Below are 21,541 nucleotides of genomic sequence, written 5' to 3' on the forward strand. Positions count from 1 at the left end.
TATTGTCAGCTTCCTGTCAGTAGTGCAATGCTGTCCCTTCAGCAATGGATAACAAGAGAATGAAGAATATTTGATAATAAAATTAAATTGGAAAGTTGTTTAAAATTGTATATTCTGTCTGAAGCCAAAGGTGCGTTAGAAGAAAATTTTATTTTTAATATATATATAGATATATAAATATATATTTAAAAATAAAAATAAAAACATTTTTTTATAAGTTATAAACATAGGAATTTAAAGTATTTCTATAAAAAAACATTAAACTTATTAAAATGATATTGCATGTTTTTAGGTATTTTACTAGGAGGGGCTCAAAAGTGTATCTATCTATCTATCTATCTATCTATCTATCTATATGTGTATGTGTCTATATGTGTGCATATACATATCCTATTATATAAAAGGCCAAGTGTGTTTGTCCGAAGCTGTCATGCGCAGTAGAGACAGCACAAGGACAAACACACCTGGCCTTTGAGATCCCTAACTGATCTGCGGCAGAGGTGGGCGTGCCCGGGTGTGATCGGGGCGTGGTCGGACGTGAATGGGGCGTGGTCGGGCGTGAGGGGCGGTGAAGTAGGCGTGGCCGGATGTGAAGGGGGCGTGGCCAGACGCGGTCGCTTGCAAGATAAAGGGGAGAGAGATAGAGAGGGGAGGGAGATGGGGAGAGAGAGGGGGACGGAGAGAGAAAGGTTTGGGGAGAGAGAGAGGTGGGGAGAGAGAGAGGGGGTGGGGGGAAAGAGGGGGGGAGAGAGAGAGGAGGGGGAGAGAGGGGGGAGAGAGAAGGGGGAGGGAGAGAGAGAGGGGGGAGAGAGAGAGGGGGGAGAGAGAGGGGGGAGAGAGAGGGGAGAGGGGGGTAGAGGGGGGAGAGAGAGGGGGAAAGAGAGGAGGGGGGAAAGAGAGGGGGGAGAGAGAGGGGGTAGAGAGAGGGGGTAGAGAGAGAGGGGGAGAGAGAGAGGGGGAGAGAGAGAGGGGGGAGGGAGAGAGAGAGAGAGAGAGAGAGAGAGGGGGAGAGAGAGGGGGGGGAGGGAGAGAGGGGGGGAAGGAGAGAGAGAGAGAGGAGGGGAGAGAGAGATAGCAAAAGAGAGGGGGGAGAGAGAGAGCGCAAAAGAGGGGGGAGAGAGAGCGCAAAAGAGAGGGGGAGAGAGAGAGAGCGCAAAAGAGGGGGGAGAGAGCGCAAAAAAGAGGGGAGAGAGAGAGAGCACAAAAGAGGGGGGAGAGAGAGCGCAAAAGAGGGGAAGAGAGCGCAAAAGGGAGGGGGGAGAGAGCGCAAAATAAAGGGGGGGAGAGAGAGAGAGGGGGGAGAGAGAAGGGGGAGAGAGAGAGGGGGGAGAGGGGGGAGACAGAGGAGGGGGAGAGAGAGGGGGAGAGAGGAGGGGGGGAGAGAGAGGAGGGGGGAGAGAGAGGGAGAGAGAGGAGGGGGGGAGAGAGGGGGGAGAGAGAGGGGGGGAGAGAAAGGGGGGAGAGAGAGGGGGAGAGAGAGAGGAGGGGAGAGAGAGAGAGCAAAAGAGAGGGGGGAGAGAGCGCAAAAGAGGGGGGAGAGAGAGAGCGCAAAAGAGAGGGGGGAGAGAGAGAGCGCAAAAGAGGGGGAGAGAGCGCAAAAGAGAGGGGGGAGAGAGCGCAAAAGAGAGGGGGTAGAGAGAGTGCAAAAGAAAGGGGGGAGAGAGAGCACAAAAGAGAGGGGGAGAGAGCGCTAAAGAGAGTGGGAGAGAGCGCAAAAGAGAGGGAGGAGAGAGAGTGCAAAAGAGAGGGGGGAGAGCGCAAAAGAGAGGGGGAGAGAGAGCGTGCAAAAGAGAGGGGGAGAGAGCTCAAAAGAGAGGGGGAGAGAGAGCAGAAGAGGGGGGATAAAGGGAGGGAGAGAGACAGCAAAAGAGAGGGGGGGAGAGTGCACAAAAGAGAGGGGGGGAGTGTAAAAGAGAGGGGGAGAGAAAGCGCAAAAGAGAGAGGGGAGAGAGAGCGCAAAAGAGAGGGGGAGAGAGAGAGCGCAAAAGAGGGGGGAGAGAAAGAGAGCACAAAAGAGAGGGGGAGAGAGCGCAAAAGAGAGGGGGAGAGAACGCAACAGAGAGGGGGGAGAGAGCACAAATGAGAGGGAGAGAGAGAGCACAAAAGAGAGGGGGAGAGAGAGCGCAAAAGAGAGGGGGGAGAGAGCGTAAAATAGAGGGGGAGAGAGAGAGCACAAAAGAGAGGGGAAGAGAGTGAGTGCAAAAGAGAGGGGGAGAGAGAGAGCGCAAAAGAGAGGGTGAGAGAGAGAGAGAGAGCGCAAAAGAGAGGGGAGAGAGAGCGCAAAAGAGAGGGGGAGAGAGAGAGCTCAAAAGAGAGGGGGAGAGAGCGCAAAAGAGAGGGGGAGAGAGAGAGCAAAAGAGAGGGGGGAGGGAGAGAGCAAAAGAGAGGGGGAGGGGGGAGAGCGCAAGGGGTGGGGCCGCTGTACTGCAAAAAATGGCCCGTGTGAACGGGTTTTAGGACTAGTTTATACATATAAACAAATAAATACACATGTATACACATATATACAAATAAATACACATGTATACACATATATACAAATAAATACACATGTATACACATATATACAAATAGATACACATGTATACACATATATACAAATAAATACACATGTATACACATATATACAAATAAATACACATGTATACACATATAAACAAATAAATACACATGTATACACATATATACAAATAAATACACATGTAAACACATATATACAAATAAATACACATGTATACACATATATACAAATAAATACACATGTATACACATATATACAAATAAATACACATGTATACACATATATACAAATAAATACACATGTATACACATATATACAAATAAATACACATGTAAACACATATATACAAATAAATACACATGTATACACATATATACAAATAAATACACATGTATACACATATATACAAATAAATACACATGTATACACATATATACAAATAAATACACATGTAAACACATATATACAAATAAATACACATGTATACACATATATACAAATAAATACACATGTAAACACATATATACAAATAAATACACATGTATACACATATATACAAATAAATACACATGTATACACATATATACAAATAAATACACATGTAAACACATATATACAAATAAATACACATGTATACACATATATACAAATAAATACACATGTATACACATATATACAAATAGACACACATACTTTACTTTAACATGAAAACATCGACCTTTGAAAGTACAGGCTGCACTTGAGCAATGTCAGCTGCTATGGGCTAGATCACTGTTCCTCAAATACCCCCAACAGGCCAGGTTAAAGCACAGGTGATATAATCAGCTGATCAGTAACCATGGTTACTAACCTGCTAGTAGACATATATATAAGTGCATTGCAGCCCTTTGCTGTTAAGTAGATGAAAACATGTAAAAACATATTTATGCAATATTCATTTCTAATAAAGTGTTATACTGTGTTTGTACTGTAAATATGACACATATCAGTATAGGTATGGATATATATTGTACCAAAATACCATCAGATATACAGTGGGGCAAAAAAGTATTCAGTCAGCCACCAATTGTGCAAGTTCTCCCACTTAAGAAGATGAGAGAGGCCTGTAATTTTCATCATAGGTATACCTCAACTATGAGAGACAAAATGTGGAAACAAATCCAGACAGTCACATTGTCTGATTTGGAAAGAATTTATTTGCATATTATGGTGGAAAAACATAATTTATGTAAGAACTTACCTGATAAATTCATTTCTTTCATATTAGCAAGAGTCCATGAGCTAGTGACGTATGGGATATACATTCCTACCAGGAGGGGCAAAGTTTCCCAAACCTCAAAATGCCTATAAATACACCCCTCACCACACCCACAATTCAGTTTAACGAATAGCCAAGAAGTGGGGTGATAAAAAAGTGCGAAAGCATATAAAATAAGGAATTGGAATAATTGTGCTTTATACAAAATCATAACCACCACAAAAAAAGGGCGGGCCTCATGGACTCTTGCTAATATGAAAGAAATGAATTTATCAGGTAAGTTCTTACATAAATTATGTTTTCTTTCATGTAATTAGCAAGAGTCCATGAGCTAGTGACGTATGGGATAATGACTACCCAAGATGTGGATCTTTCCACACAAGAGTCACTAGAGAGGGAGGGATAAAATAAAGACAGCCAATTCCTGCTGAAAATAATCCACACCCAAAATAAAGTTTAACGAAAAACATAAGCAGAAGATTCAAACTGAAACCGCTGCCTGAAGTACTTTTCTACCAAAAACTGCTTCAGTAGAAGAAAATGCATCAAAATGGTAGAATTTAGTAAAAGTATGCAAAGAGGACCAAGTTGCTGCTTTGCAGATCTGGTCAACCGAAGCTTCATTCCTAAACGCCCAGGAAGTAGATACTGACCTAGTAGAATGAGCTGTAATTCTCTGAGGCGGAATTTTACCCGACTCAACATAGGCAAGATGAATTAAAGATTTCAACCAAGATGCCAAAGAAATGGCAGAAGCTTTCTGGCCTTTCCTAGAACCGGAAAAGATAACAAATAGACTAGAAGTCTTACGGAAAGATTTCGTAGCTTCAACATAATATTTCAAAGCTCTAACAACATCCAAAGAATGCAACGATTTCTCCTTAGAATTCTTAGGATTAGGACATAATGAAGGAACCACAATTTCTCTACTAATGTTGTTGGAATTCACAACTTTAGGTAAAAATTCAAAAGAAGTTCGCAACACCGCCTTATCCTGATGAAAAATCAGAAAAGGAGACTCACAAGAAAGAGCAGATAATTCAGAAACTCTTCTAGCAGAAGAGATGGCCAAAAGGAACAAAACTTTCCAAGAAAGTAATTTAATGTCCAATGAATGCATAGGTTCAAACGGAGGAGCTTGAAGAGCTCCCAGAACCAAATTCAAACTCCAAGGAGGAGAAATTGACTTAATGACAGGTTTTATACGAACCAAAGCTTGTACAAAACAATGAATATCAGGAAGAATAGCAATCTTTCTGTGAAAAAGAACAGAAAGAGCAGAGATTTGTCCTTTCAAAGAACTTGCGGACAAACCCTTATCTAAACCATCCTGAAGAAACTGTAAAATTCTCGGTATTCTAAAAGAATGCCAAGAAAAATGATGAGAAAGACACCAAGAAATATAAGTCTTCCAGACTCTATAATATATCTCTCGAGATACAGATTTACGAGCCTGTAACATAGTATTAATCACGGAGTCAGAGAAACCTCTTTGACCAAGAATCAAGCGTTCAATCTCCATACCTTTAAATTTAAGGATTTCAGATCCTGATGGAAAAAAGGGCCTTGTGACAGAAGGTCTGGTCTTAACGGAAGAGTCCACGGTTGGCAAGAGGCCATCCGGACAAGATCCGCATACCAAAACCTGTGAGGCCATGCCGGAGCTACCAGCAGAACAAACGAGCATTCCTTCAGAATCTTGGAGATTACTCTTGGAAGAAGAACTAGAAGCGGAAAGATATAGGCAGGATGATACTTCCAAGGAAGTGATAATGCATCCACTGCCTCCGCCTGAGGATCCCGGGATCTGGACAGATACCTGGGAAGTTTCTTGTTTAGATGGGACGCCATCAGATCTATTTCTGGAAGTTCCCACATTTGAACAATCTGAAGAAATACCTCTGGGTGAAGAGACCATTCGCCCGGATGCAACGTTTGGCGACTGAGATAATCCGCTTCCCAATTGTCTACACCTGGGATATGAACCGCAGAGATTAGAGAGGAGCTGGATTCCGCCCAAACCAAGATTCGAGATACTTCTTTCATAGCCAGAGGACTGTGAGTCCCTCCTTGATGATTGATGTATGCCACAGTTGTGACATTGTCTGTCTGAAAACAAATGAACGATTCTCTCTTCAGAAGAGGCCAAAACTGAAGAGCTCTGAAAATTGCACGGAGTTCCAAAATATTGATCGGTAATCTCACCTCCTGAGATTCCCAAACTCCTTGTGCCGTCAGAGATCCCCACACAGCTCCCCAACCTGTGAGACTTGCATCTGTTGAAATTACAGTCCAGGTCGGAAGCACAAAAGAAGCCCCCTGAATTAAACGATGGTGATCTGTCCACCATGTTAGAGAGTGTCGAACAATCGGTTTTAAAGATATTAATTGAGATATCTTCGTGTAATCCTTGCACCATTGCTTCAGCATACAGAGCTGAAGAGGTCGCATGTGAAAACGAGCAAAGGGGATCGCGTCCGATGCAGCAGTCATAAGACCTAGAATTTCCATGCATAAGGCTACCGAAGGGAATGATTGTGACTGAAGGTTTCGACAAGCTGTAATCAACTTTAGACGTCTCTTGTCTGTTAAAGACAGAGTCATGGACACTGAATCCATCTGGAAACCCAGAAAGGTTACCCTTGTCTGAGGAATCAAAGAACTTTTTGGTAAATTGATCCTCCAACCATGATCTTGAAGAAACAACACAAGTCGATTCGTATGAGATTCTGCTAAATGTAAAGACTGAGCAAGTACCAAGATATCGTCCAAATAAGGAAATACCACAATACCCTGTTCTCTGATTACAGACAGCAGGGCACCGAGAACCTTTGTAAAAATTCTTGGAGCTGTAGCTAGGCCAAACGGCAGAGCCACAAATTGGTAATGCTTGTCCAGAAACGAGAATCTCAGGAACTGATAATGATCTGGATGAATCGGAATATGCAGATATGCATCCTGTAAATCTATCGTGGACATATAATTCCCTTGCTGAACAAAAGGTAAGATAGTCCTTACAGTTACCATCTTGAACGTTGGTATCCTTACATAACGATTCAATATTTTTAGATCCAGAACTGGTCTGAAAGAATTCTCCTTCTTTGGTACAATGAAGAGATTTGAATAAAACCCCATCCCCTGTTCCGGAACTGGAACTGGCATAATTACTCCAGTCAACTCTAGATCTGAAACACATTTCAGAAATGCTTGAGCTTTTACTGGATTTACTGGGACACGGGAAAGAAAAAATCTCTTTGCAGGAGGTCTCAACTTGAAACCAATTCTGTACCCTTCTGAAACAATGCTCTGAATCCAAAGATTGTGAACAGAATTGATCCAAATTTCCTTGAAAAAACGTAACCTGCCCCCTACCAGCTGAGCTGGAATGAGGGCCGCACCTTCATGTGGACTTAGAAGCAGGCTTTGCCTTTCTAGCTGGCTTGGATTTATTCCAGACTGGAGATGGTCTCCAAACTGAAACTGCTCCTGAGGATGAAGGATCAGGCTTTTGTTCTTTGTTGAAACGAAAGGAACGAAAACGATTATTAGCCCTGTTTTTACCTTTAGATTTTTTATCCTGTGGTAAAAAAGTTCCTTTCCCACCAGTAACAGTTGAAATAATGGAATCCAACTGAGAACCAAATAATTTGTTACCCTGGAAAGAAATGGAAAGTAAAGTTGATTTAGAAGCCATATCAGCATTCCAAGTTTTAAGCCATAAAGCTCTTCTAGCTAAAATAGCTAGAGACATAAACCTGACATCAACTCTGATAATATCAAAAATGGCATCACAGATAAAATTATTAGCATGCTGAAGAAGAATAATAATATCATGAGAATCACGATGTGTTACTTGTTGCGCTAAAGTTTCCAACCAAAAAGTTGAAGCTGCAGCAACATCAGCCAAAGATATAGCAGGTCTAAGAAGATTACCTGAACACAGATAAGCTTTTCTTAGAAAGGACTCAATTTTCCTATCTAGAGGATCCTTAAACGAAGTACCATCTGACGTAGGAATAGTAGTACGTTTAGCAAGGGTAGAAATAGCCCCATCAACTTTAGGGATCTTGTCCCAAAATTCTAATCTGTCAGACGGCACAGGATATAATTGCTTAAAACGTTTAGAAGGAGTAAATGAATTACCCAAATTATCCCATTCTTTGGAAATTACTGCAGAAATAGCATTAGGAACAGGAAAAACTTCTGGAATAACCACAGGAGCTTTAAATACCTTATCTAAACGTTTAGAATTAGTATCAAGAGGACCAGAATCCTCTATTTCTAAAGCAATTAGAACTTCTTTAAGTAAAGAACGAATAAATTCCATTTTAAATAAATATGAAGATTTATCAGCATCAACCTCAGAGACAGAATCCTCTGAACCAGAGGAGTCATCAGAATCAGAATGATGATGTTCATTTAAAAATTCATCTGTAGGGAGAGAAGTTTTAAAAGATTTTTTACGTTTACTAGAAGGAGAAATAACAGACATAGCCTTCTTTATGGATTCAGAAACAAAATCTCTTATATTATCAGGAACATTCTGCACCTTAGATGTTGAGGGAACTGCAACAGGCAATGGTACTTTACTAAAGGAAATATTATCTGCTTTAACAAGTTTGTCATGACAATCAATACAAACAACAGCTGGAGAAATAGCTACCAAAAGTTTACAGCAGATACACTTAGCTTTGGTAGATTCAGCACTTGACAGCGATTTTCCTGTAGTATCTTCTGGCTCAGATGCAACGTGAGACATCTTGCAATATGTAAGAGAAAAAACAACATATAAAGCAAAATTGATCAAATTCCTTAAATGACAGTTTCAGGAATGGGAAAGAATGCCAAAGAACAAGCTTCTAGCAACCAGAAGCAATAAAAAATGAGACTTAAATAATGTGGAGACAAAAGTGACGCCCATATTTTTTCGCGCCAAATAAGACGCCCACATTATTTGGCGCCTAAATGCTTTTTGGCGCCAAAAATGACGCCACATCCGGAACGCCGACATTTTTGGCGCGAAATAACGTCAAAGAATGACGCAACTTCCGGCGACACGTATGACGCCGGAAACGGAAATAGAATTTTTGCGCCAAAAAAGTCCGCGCCAAGAATGACGCAATAAAATGAAGCATTTTCAGCCCCCGCGAGCCTAACAGCCCACAGGGAAAAAGTCAAATTTTAAGGTAAGAAAAAATGGTCAAATCAAAATGCATTATCCCAAATATGAAACTGACTGTCTGAAAATAAGGAAAGTTGAACATTCTGAGTCAAGGCAAATAAATGTTTGAATACATATATTTAGAACTTTATAAACAAAGTGCCCAACCATAGCTTGGAGTGTCACAGAAAATAAGACTTACTTACCCCAGGACACTCATCTACATATAGCAGATAGCCAAACCAGTACTGAAACGAGAATCAGCAGAGGTAATGGTATATATAAGAGTATATCGTCGATCTGAAAAGGGAGGTAAGAGATGAATCTCTACGACCGATAACAGAGAACCTATGAAATAGACCCCTTAGAAGGAGATCACTGCATTCAAATAGGCAATACTCTCCTCACATCCCTCTGACATTCACTGCACGCTGAGAGGAAAACCGGGCTCCAACTTGCTGCGGAGCGCATATCAACGTAGAATCTAGCACAAACTTACTTCACCACCTCCATCGGAGGCAAAGTTTGTAAAACTGAATTGTGGGTGTGGTGAGGGGTGTATTTATAGGCATTTTGAGGTTTGGGAAACTTTGCCCCTCCTGGTAGGAATGTATATCCCATACGTCACTAGCTCATGGACTCTTGCTAATTACATGAAAGAAATAAGTATTTAGCCACCTACAAACAAGCAAGATTTCTGGCTCTCACAGACCTGTATCTTCTTCTTTAAGAGGCTCCTCTGTCCTCCACTCATTACCTGTATTAATGGCACCTGTTTGAACTTGTTATCAGTAAAAAAGACACCTGTCCACAACTTCAAACAGTCACACTCCAAACTCCACTATGGTGAAGACCAAAGAGCTGTCGAAGGACACCAGAAACAAAATTGTAGACCTGCACCAGGCTGCGAAGACTGAATCTGCAATAGGCAAGCAGCTTGGTGTGAAGAAATCAACTGTGGGAGCAATAATAGGAAACTGGAAGACATACAAGACCACTGATAATCTCCCTCGATCTGGGGCTCCACGCAAGATCTCACCCCATGGGGTCAAAATGATCACAAGAACGGTGAGCAAACATCCCAGAACCACACAGGGGGACCTAGTGAATGACCTGCAGAGAGCTGGGACCAACATAACAAAGGCTACCATCAGTAACACACTACGCCGCCAGGGACTCAGATCCTGCAGTGCCAGATGTGTCCCCCTGCTTAAGCCAGTACATGTCCGGGCCCGTCTGAAGTATGCTAGAAAGCATTTGGATGATCCAGAAGCGGATTAGGAGAATGTCATATGGTCAGATGAAACCAAAGTAGAACTGTTTGGTAGAAACACAACTCGTCGTGTTTGGAGGAGAGAGAATGCTGAGTTGCAACCAAAGAACACCATACCTACTCTGAAGCATGGGGGTGGCAACATCATGCTTTGGGGCTGTTTCTCTGCAAAGGGAACAGGACAACTGATCCGTGTACATGAAAGAATGAATGGGGCCATGTATCGTGAGATTTTGAGTGCAAACCTCCTTCCATCAGCAAGGGCATTGAAGAGGAAACATGGCTGGGTCTTTCAGCATGACAATGATCCTAAACACACCGCCCGGGCAACGAACGAGTGGCTTCATAAGAAGCATTTCAAGGTCCTGGAGTGGCCTAGCCAGTCTCCAGATCTCAACCCCATAGAAAACCTTTGGAGGTAGTTGAAAGTCTGTGTTGCTCAGCAACAGCCCCAAAACATCACTGCTCTAGAGGAGATCTGCATGCAGGAATGGGCTAACATACCAGCAACAGTGTGTGACAACCTTGTGAAGACTTACAGAAAACGTTTGACCATTTGTTTGTCATTGCCAACAAAGGATATATAACAAAGTGTTGAGATGAACTTTTGATATTGACCAAATACTTATTTTCCACCATAATTTGCAAATAAATTATTTCCAAATCAGACAATGTGATTGTCTGGATTTGTTTCCACATTTTGTCTCTCATAGTTGAGGTATACTTATGATGAAAATTACAGGCCTCTCTCATCTTCTTAAGTGGGAGAACTTGCACAATTGGTGGCTGACTAAATACTTTTTTGCCCCACTGTATATAGAAATATTTCTTTATGAATACATAGAACATATTCTAGTACGTGAAAAACATTGGAATGTAAAATATTCATATTTTCATGTCGGGTTAATATGCGATTGGGTTTGAGCATATGTGAATATGCAGTCAAGTTTGCACATATGTGAAGATGCCATGGGACTGGCGCAAGATTAGGGTGTTAGGTTTTTCCACGTTTTTTTCCTTATTGACTTCTATGGGTAAGAGGTTATCGAGAGCACAAAATTTTACTTTTTACTCATTATACGAGCTCTACCCGAAGCGTGCAACTAGCTCTAAAGAAAGCGCTAAATAGCACTCCACTTGTAATCTGGCCCTTAGTGATTTATGGAACTATGGTAAAGTGGACTCAAAAGCATTCTGGAAATAAAAAAATAGAAGAAAATGGTTTTCTGTTTTTTTTTGTAGGGATTGTGTTAGTTAGGGTTGGTGTTAGGGTAAGTGAAATTGAGGTGTGGGGTTGTGTTAGGGCTTAATAGGTTGGTGAAGGTTTATTTAAGGGCAGTTTTGGAGGTCAGGCACAGGGTAAGTTTTTTAGGGATATGTAAGTTTAGGGGGATAGCTTAGTTATTATTTGATGTATAATTTTTAGGGGTTTAATTTGAGTTCTGTATTTATTTCAGGTTTTTGAGTGGGTGAAGGGATGGTGTCAAATGACAATTAGATATGTGTGAGGGTTAGAGTTTTCTTAGGGTAAGGTACTATATTTATTTATAATTAAAGGGACACTGAATCCAAATTTTATCGTTCATGATTCAGATAGAGCATGCAATTTTAAGCAACTTTCTAATTTACTCCTATTATCAATTTGTCTTCATTCTCTTGCTATCTTTATTTGAAAAGCAAGAATGTAAGTTTAGAAACCGGCCCATTTTTGGTTCACAACCTCATTTACTACTATTTTGCTGTACTGGCTTTTGTCTGCATTTTGTGCCCTGACGCTCATTTACTACTATTTTGCTGTACTGGCTTTTGTCTGCATTTTGTGCCCTGACGCTCATTTACTACTATTTTGCTGTACTGGCCTTTGCCTGTATTGTGTGTCCTGATGCTTATTTACTACTATTTTGCTGTACTGGCCTTTGCCTGCATTTTGTGCCCTGACGCTCATTTACTACTATTTTGCTGTATTGGCCTTTGCCTGCATTTTGTGTACTGCCGTTCATTTTCTACTATTTAGCTGTACTGGCTTTTGCCTGCATTTTGTGCCCTGACTTTCATTTACTACTATTTTGCTGTACTGGCCTTTGCCTGTATTGTGTGTCCTGATGCTTATTTACTACTATTTTGCTGTACTGGCCTTTGCCTGCATTTTGTGCCCTGACGCTCATTTACTACTATTTTGCTGTATTGGCCTTTGCCTGCATTTTGTGTACTGCCGTTCATTTTCTACTATTTAGCTGTACTGGCTTTTGCCTGCATTTTGTGTACTGCCGTTGATTTACTACTATTTTGCTGTACTGGCCTTTGCCTGCATTTTGTGTACTGCCGTTCATTTACTACTATTTTGCTGTATTGGCTTTTGCCTGCATTTTGTGTACTGCCGTTCATTTACTACTATTTAGCTGTACTGGCTTTTGCCTGCATTTTGTGCCCTGACTTTCAGTTACTACTATTTAGCTGTACTGGCTTTTGCCTGCATTTTGTGCCCTGACTTTCAGTTACTACTATTTTGCTGTACTGGCCTTTGGCTGCTATTGCGTTGTGCTCCTTTTGGCCAGTAGTTATTTACTAATCCCACTAGCCATTACCTGCCTGGTGTATCCATAGTTGCCAACAGTCCCTGATTTCCAGGGACAGTCCCTGGATTTTGTTGTATGTCCCTGGATTTTTTTTGTCCCTGGAAATGTCCCTGAAAATCTCTTTTGCACAACATTTGTTGTTTGCATATATATATATACACACACACACACATACACACACATATATACAGATAGATAGATGATAAATAGATATAGTGTATTATTTAAATATAATTCATTCCTAATGGAATATTATTATTATTGAATGGGTTCAAATATTATTTGTCTTTCTAATTTTGATGCTGTGTTGTAAAAATAACCATGTGCCCAGAATGTGTTCCAGAGACTGGGTAGGTGTAACAGCTTGGTGCTGTAATCTGTATAATAAACTATGGATAAGTCTAAATTATACTATTACTATCAAATGGGTGTGTTGATCGCACAACGGAGAGGGCGGAGCAGTTGAACAGTAGGTCGTCAATACTCCAGTAACCCGCTTGCTTGCTCTGCTGCAAAGTGTCCCTGGAATTTTTTTTTAAATGTTGGCAACTATGTGTATCATAACGGGTATCCTTGTTGATTTGTGATCCAAGTTGTTTCTGAGTGTGTAGCTCTCTGTCAGACTCAGGTTATACATTTTCTTACAGTGTAAGCGATGTTGTTATATATATATCTGCAGAGCCCTATCTATTATTGCTCATTTCTGAGTGGTCTGCTAAGGACCCCTAGCCATATTATGTCACATAGTGTAAACATCTAATCAGCCACTAATATTATATGAAAAGCTGCCACAGATTCTTTAGATTTATGTATTTGTCTACAGTCAATATTTGGTTAATTATTTTTCCTTAGAAATGTCCAATAGAGCAAACCAGTTATTTGTTTATTACTGGTATAGCCTGTAAAGTCTGAGAGAGAAGAAACTTTCAGAACAGTCCATACAAATGTGACAATCTATCTCAAGCTGTCAGGAACGTATCATCTGGATGTACATACATTTATTGGGGGAAATTTGAACACATTACTTTGTGCAGGTGCATAACTTGTGTCCTGGTGCCAGCGCTCACATATGACCTTTAAAAGTTAGTTTGCAGACTAAAGGCCAAATGAACGTGAGTGGGAGGGTAAATACTGTTTCTAAATGATTCTCCCTGCTGGGGCCAGAGACCTTTGGCCAGATAAATTCTGCAATCTGCAGACTTGACAAGATAGATGTCCCAAACAGATGACCAGTGATATTTTACTTTATTATTGACTTACCATTAAATATAGTAAAATTGCATTATTAACAAATACATAACACAAGGACCATTTAAGTCTGAATTTCAAATCAGTAGCAGATTTTATTCTCACAAATGTCAAAGCTACTTCCATTTTCTCCGCCTTCTGTATCATGTGACAGCCATCAGCCAATTACAGAACACATATACGTATATCAGGTGAACTCTTGCACATGCTCTGTAGTAGCTGCTGTCTCAAAAGGTTTGCATATAAAAAGTTTGTGGCCTTTTAATTAAAGGGATAAAAAGGTCACAACTGAAATGTGCATATGTGCATTACAGTGTGTAATAAACTTCTATTAGTAAAAATGATTCTAGTAAAATGTTACTGTTTTTCTGCAGCATACGCACATATGCTGTGAGGGCCCCGTGCACCAGCATTCAGTCAGCAGTGGTGTGTAATGCTTCCGTGAGGATGTAATTTGTGTCATACAATTCACTGCTGACACTCTATTAAACAGACTGTAAAACAAAATCATTTATATACTATAGATTATTTAGAATATTTTACAGTATGTTTAATAATGTTTAATATTTTATATGCAATATTTCAATAGCACACCTTAAGATTACTAAGTTTTCATGTGCGCTAACCCAACTGCGTTAAGATCTAAATGGCAAAACCCGATGCACGTTATGCATATTTAACATTCCTATGTTTTTCACATTGAAAAGAATGTACTTTTTATTATTAAATATATATTTCTATATATCTGATACTGTTCATGTAAAATACAGGTATATGTATAAACATACACATATATAAATATATATTTCTATATATCTGATACTGTTCATGTAAAATACAGGTATATGTATAAACATACACATATATAAATATATATTTCTATATATATCTGATACTGCTCATGTAAAATACAGGTATATGTATAAACATACACATATATAAATATGTATTTCTATATATATCTGATACTGTTCATATAAAATACAGGTATATGTATAAACATACACATATATAAATATGTATTTAAGAATAAATAGAACATTGGAATGTTGAATATTAATATTTCTTGTTGGGTTTAGAGAACGTTATATACAGTTTAGTGTGCAAGTATGGGTGTTAGTTTTTTTGCAGTTTTTGGGCTCCATTGCGATTATCGGTTGCATGAAAACTTCTAGCGAAGTTAATGCGTGAACGGGAGTGCTAAATAGCGCTCCACTTGTAATCTAGCCCTCAGTAGGTAAAGTGATGATTGCATGTTGGGGCAAGAACATACTAACTCCTGCTCACAAAATACTCACTCCTGCCCACAGAATACTCACTCCTGCCCACAGAATACTCACTCCTGCTCACAAAATACTCACTCCTGCTCACAAAATACTCACTCCTGCTCACAAAATACTCGCTCCTGCTCACAAAATACTCACTCTTGCTCACAAAATACTTACTTCTTCCTATAACCTTCTCACTAAAACCCATAATATGCTAACTCCTACTTACTAAATATTCACTACTACACATAGCATGCTCCTACTTACACAATACTGAAACAATACTCACTCCTAATCACACAATACTCACACCTAATCACACAATACTCACACCTAATCACACAATACTCACTCCTACACATAATATGCTCACTCTTACTCACAAAATATTCACTACTACACATAGCATGCTCCTACTTACATAATACTGAAACAATGCTCACTCCTAATCACACAATACTCACTCCTATACACAATAAGCACTCATAATCACACAATACTCACACATAATCACACAATACTCACTCCTACACATGACATGCTCCTACTTACACAATACTGAAACAATACTCACTCCTATACACACACACAATACTCACTCCTATACACACACACAATACTCACTCCTAATCACACAATACTCACTCTCATGCACACACACAATACTCACTCCTAATCACACAATACTCACTCCTATACACACACAATACTCACTCCTAGTCACACAATACTCACTCCTATACACACACAATACTCACTCCTAATCACACAATACTCACTCCTATACACACACAATACTCACTCCTAATCACACAATACTCACTCCTATACACACACACACAATACTCATTTCTAATCACACAATACTCCTAATTACACAATACTCACTCCTATACACACAATACTCACTCCAAATCACAAAATACTCACTCCTACACATAACATGCTAACTCTTACTCACAAAATATTCACTACTACACAAAACATGCTCCTACTTACACAATACTGAAACAATACTCACACCTAATCACACAATACTCACTCCTATACACAATAAGCAGAACTAATCACACAATACTCACTCCTATACACACAATATTCACACCTAAACATCCAATATTAATTCCTATACACAATAAGCACTACTAATCAGACAATACTCACTCCTCTACACACAATTCTCACTCCTAATCACACAATACTCACTCCTACACATAACATGCTCCTACATACACAATACTGAAACAATATTCACTCCTGATCACACAATACTCACTCCTATACACACGCAATACTCACTCCTAATCACACAATACTCACTCCTATACATACAATACTCACTCCCATACACACAATACTCACTCCTCATCCCAAAATACTCATTCCTACACATAATATGCTAACTCTTACTCACAAAATATTCACTACTACAAAAACATGCTCCTACCTACACAATACTGAAACAATACTCACACTAAATCACAAAATATTCACACCTAATAACACAATACTTACTTCAATACACAATAAGCACAACTAATCACACAATATTCACTCCTATACACACAATACTCACTGCTATGCACAATAAGCACTCATAATCACACAATATTTACTCTTACTCACACAATACTCACTCCTACACATAACATGCTAACTCTTACTTACAAAATATTCACTACTACACATAACATGCTCCTACTTACACAATACTCACCCCTAATCACACAATACCCACACCTAAACATACAATACTCACTGCTATACACAATAAGCACTCCTAATCAGACAATACTCAGTCCTATACACACAATACTCACTCCTATTCACACAATACTCACAACTAATCATACAATACTCACTCATAATCACACAATAAGCACAACTAATCACACTATACTCACTCTTACACAATACTTACTCCTAATCACACAATAATCACTCATAATTACAAAGTACTCACTCCTACACATAACATGCTAAGTCCTACTCACAAAATATGCACTACTACACATAAAATGCTCCCACTTACACAATACGGAAACAATACTTACTGCTAATCACACAATTAGCACAACTAATCACACAATACTCACTCCTAATCACACAATACGTACTCCTATACACACAATACTCACTCCTAATCACACAATACTCACTCCTAATCACACAATACTCACTCCTACTCACAAAATACTCACTCCTTCCCATGACCTTCTTACTCATACCCATAATATGCTAACTCCCACACACAATACTCACTCCTATACATACAATACTAACTCCTATACACACAATACTCACTCCTAATCATACAATACTCACACAATACTTACTCCTATACACAATAAGCACTCCTAATCACACAGTACTCACTCTTACTCACACAATACTCATTCCTAATCACACAATATTAACTCCTAATCACAGAATACTCATTCCAAATTACACAATACTCATTCCAAATTACACAATACTCAACCCTAATCACACAATACTCACACCTAATCACACAATACTCACTCCTATACACAATAAGCACTCCTAATCACACAATACTCACTCCTATACACAATAAGCACTCCTAATCACACAATACTCACTCCTATACACACAATACTCATTCCTAAATTTCCTAATCAAGCATTTCTCACTCGTAAACATAACATGCTAACTCCTAATCACAAAATACTCACTCCCAGAAACACAATACTTTCTCCTAATCACACAATACTCACTCCTAATCACACAATACTCACTCCTATACACACAATACATACTCCCATACACATAATACTCACTCCTAATCACACAATACTCACTCCTAATCACAAAATACTCACTTCTAATCACACAATCCTCACTCCTATACCCACAATACTCACTCCTAATCAAACAATACTCACTCCTATACACACATAATACTTACTCCTTTTTTTTTTTTTTTTTCTTCATATAATTAGTAAATATAATTTTGGGGTCAAAATGACCTTTTAAAAAAAGCTAATCAGTATTACAAAATCCAGCATAGTTGTCAAGTGGGAGACAGATCTACATATTACAAGAGAAAAGAAGAAATGGGACGATATGCTTAACTCAGCCTGTAAGGGATTATTGAGCGCTAACCTGAGGGAAAATACAATAAAGACTATGTTTCTGTGGTATTTAACACCCTTGCAAACATCACACATGTCCCCTTGACATAACAGAATGGAGGATGTGGAGAAGTGGGTTCATACTGTCACATGTGGTGGGAATGTGGACAAGTGAAGCCAATATGGGAAGAATTATCTTCTTTACTTAGGGAATTGTTAGATGAACCCATTCAATTAACTATTCACCAAGCCCTCCTACATGAACCACTAAGACGGTACATTAAACATATTAATATATTTATCAAAATATTGTGTACAGTGGTACGGACATGTATAGCTCGATACTGGAAATCGAGTGTACCAAGCTGGCTGGAGATTAAGAACAAAATTGTCCTAACTTATAGGATGTATGAATCGGCATCTAAATGGATGGATTCAAGTGATACTTTTGGTAAGGTCTGGTTTTATTGGATACTAAAAGGGGGAGGAAATTCCCAGGTAACTGAGTGATAGAGGCCGGATTGAGAAGTCCCTCAAAGTAGAGAGATTTATAAGGAGGATCTCGGTGTCTCAAACTTTTCCTTTTATTTTAAATTTATTTATTTTTTGTGTTTTCTGTTTCTTGTTTTCTCTTCTCTTTTATTATTTTTTTTTTAAATATTTATTTTATTGTATACCAACAGGGAAAAGAAAAATTTTACAGCTTCAATATAAGCAAAAAAACAGACATATTCTTAGCATATGTGCCGCGCAGGGCGTCAAAACCTATAGAGCCTAGACATACAATGTTTATCCTGCCTATATAAACAGAGGAAAAACTTTCAATAATGTCTCAGCCAATTTAACTATATTCTCCCTGTTTGGAGTTTTTACCTTTAATTTACCTTCTATTTTATTAACTCCATGTTTTAATTTAATTTACAGTATTGCTATTTCAGCCATTTAACAGAAATCACAAAATAAACAGTTAGTTTGGTTAGATGTCCCAAAAAAAAAAAAAAGAAAAAAAGAAAGAGTATACAAGTGTAAGCCTGTGTGAATGCTTGTAGTCATTTACCTCCAACCAACCCCCCCTCTCGCACTTTATGATCCTGCAATAGTTGGAAGCCAGGAACTTGGGAAAGTCCCCGCCAATATCTGTAATTGAAAAAAAACTGATTTAACATATGGTTTATAATAATAATAATACTTACTCCTAATCACACAATACTCACTCCTAAACACACAATACTCACTCCAACACATAACAAGCTGATTACTGCTCACAAAATACTCACTACTACACATAACATGCTCCTACTTACACAATACTCACTCCTAATCACAAAATACTCACTTCTAATCACACAATCCTCACTCCTATACACACAATACTCACTCCTAATCAAACAATACTCACTCCTATACACACAATACTCACTCCAACTCATAAAATACTCACTCCATTCCATGACTTTCTTACTCATACCCATAATATGCTAACTCCCACACACAATACTCACTCCTATACATACAATACTAACTCCTATACACACAATACTCACTCCTAATCACACAATACTCACACCTAATCACACAATACTTACTCCTATACACAAGAAGCACTCCTAATCACACAATACTCATTCTTACTCACACAATACTCATTCCTAATCACACAATACTCACTCCTAATCACACAATACTCACTCCAATACACACAATACTTACTCCCATACACACAATACTCACCCCCAATCACACAATACTCACTCCTAATCACACAATACTTACTCCTATACACTGCACAATAAGCGCTCCTAACCACACAATACTCACTCCTAATCACACAATACTTACTCCCATACACACAATACTCACCCCCAATCACACAATACTCACTCCTAATCACACAATACTCACTCCTATACACAATAAGCACTCCTAATTACACAATACTCATTCCTAATCACACAATACTCACTCTTATACACACAATACTCATTCCTAATCAAGTATTACTCACTCGTAAACATAACATGCTAACTCCTAATCACAAAATACTCACTCCCAGACACACAATACTTTCTCCTAACACAATACTCACTCCTATACACACAATACTAACTCTTAATCACACAATACTCACTCCTATACACACAATACTTACTCCCATACACACAATACTCACTCCTAATCACACAATACTCAATCCTAATCACACAATACTCAATCCTATACACAAACAATACTCACTCCTAAATACACAATACTCACTCCTACACATAACAAGCTAATTCCTGCTCACAAAATACTCACTACTACACATAACATGCTCCTACTTACACAATACTCACTCATAATCACAAAATACTCACTTCTAATCACACACTACTCACTCCTAATCAGACAATACTCACTCCTATACACACAATACTCACTCCTACTCACAAAATACTCACTCCTTCCCATGACCTTCTTACTCATACCCATAATATGCTAACTCCCACACACAATACTCACTCCTATACATACAATACTAACTCCTATACACACAATACTCCTAATCACACAAAACTCACACCTAATCACACAATACTTACTCCTATACACAATAAGCACTACACATAGCATGCTCCTACTCACACAATACTCACTTCTAATCACACAATACTCACTCTTACTCACACAATACTCACTCCTAATCACACAAGTACTCACTCTTACACATAACATGCTAACTCCTACTCACAAAATATTCACTACTACACATAACATGCTCTTACTTACACAATACTGAAACAATATTCACTCCTAATCACACAATATTCATAACTAATCCTACAATATTCACTCATAATCACACAATAAGCACAACTAATCACACTATACTCACTCTTACACAATACTTACTCCTACTCACACAATAATCACTCCAATACACACAATACTGACTCCTAATCACACAATACTCACTCCTAATCACACAATACTCACTCCTATACACACAATACTTACTCCCATATACACAATACTCACTCCCAATCACACAATACTCACTCTTAATCACACAATACTTACTCCTATACACTCCACAATAAGTGCTCCTAACCACACAATACTCACCCCTAATCACACAATACTCACTCCTATACACAATAA

Source organism: Bombina bombina, chromosome 9 (genome assembly GCF_027579735.1).
Source record: "Bombina bombina isolate aBomBom1 chromosome 9, aBomBom1.pri, whole genome shotgun sequence".
Lineage (NCBI taxonomy): Eukaryota > Metazoa > Chordata > Amphibia > Anura > Bombinatoridae > Bombina > Bombina bombina.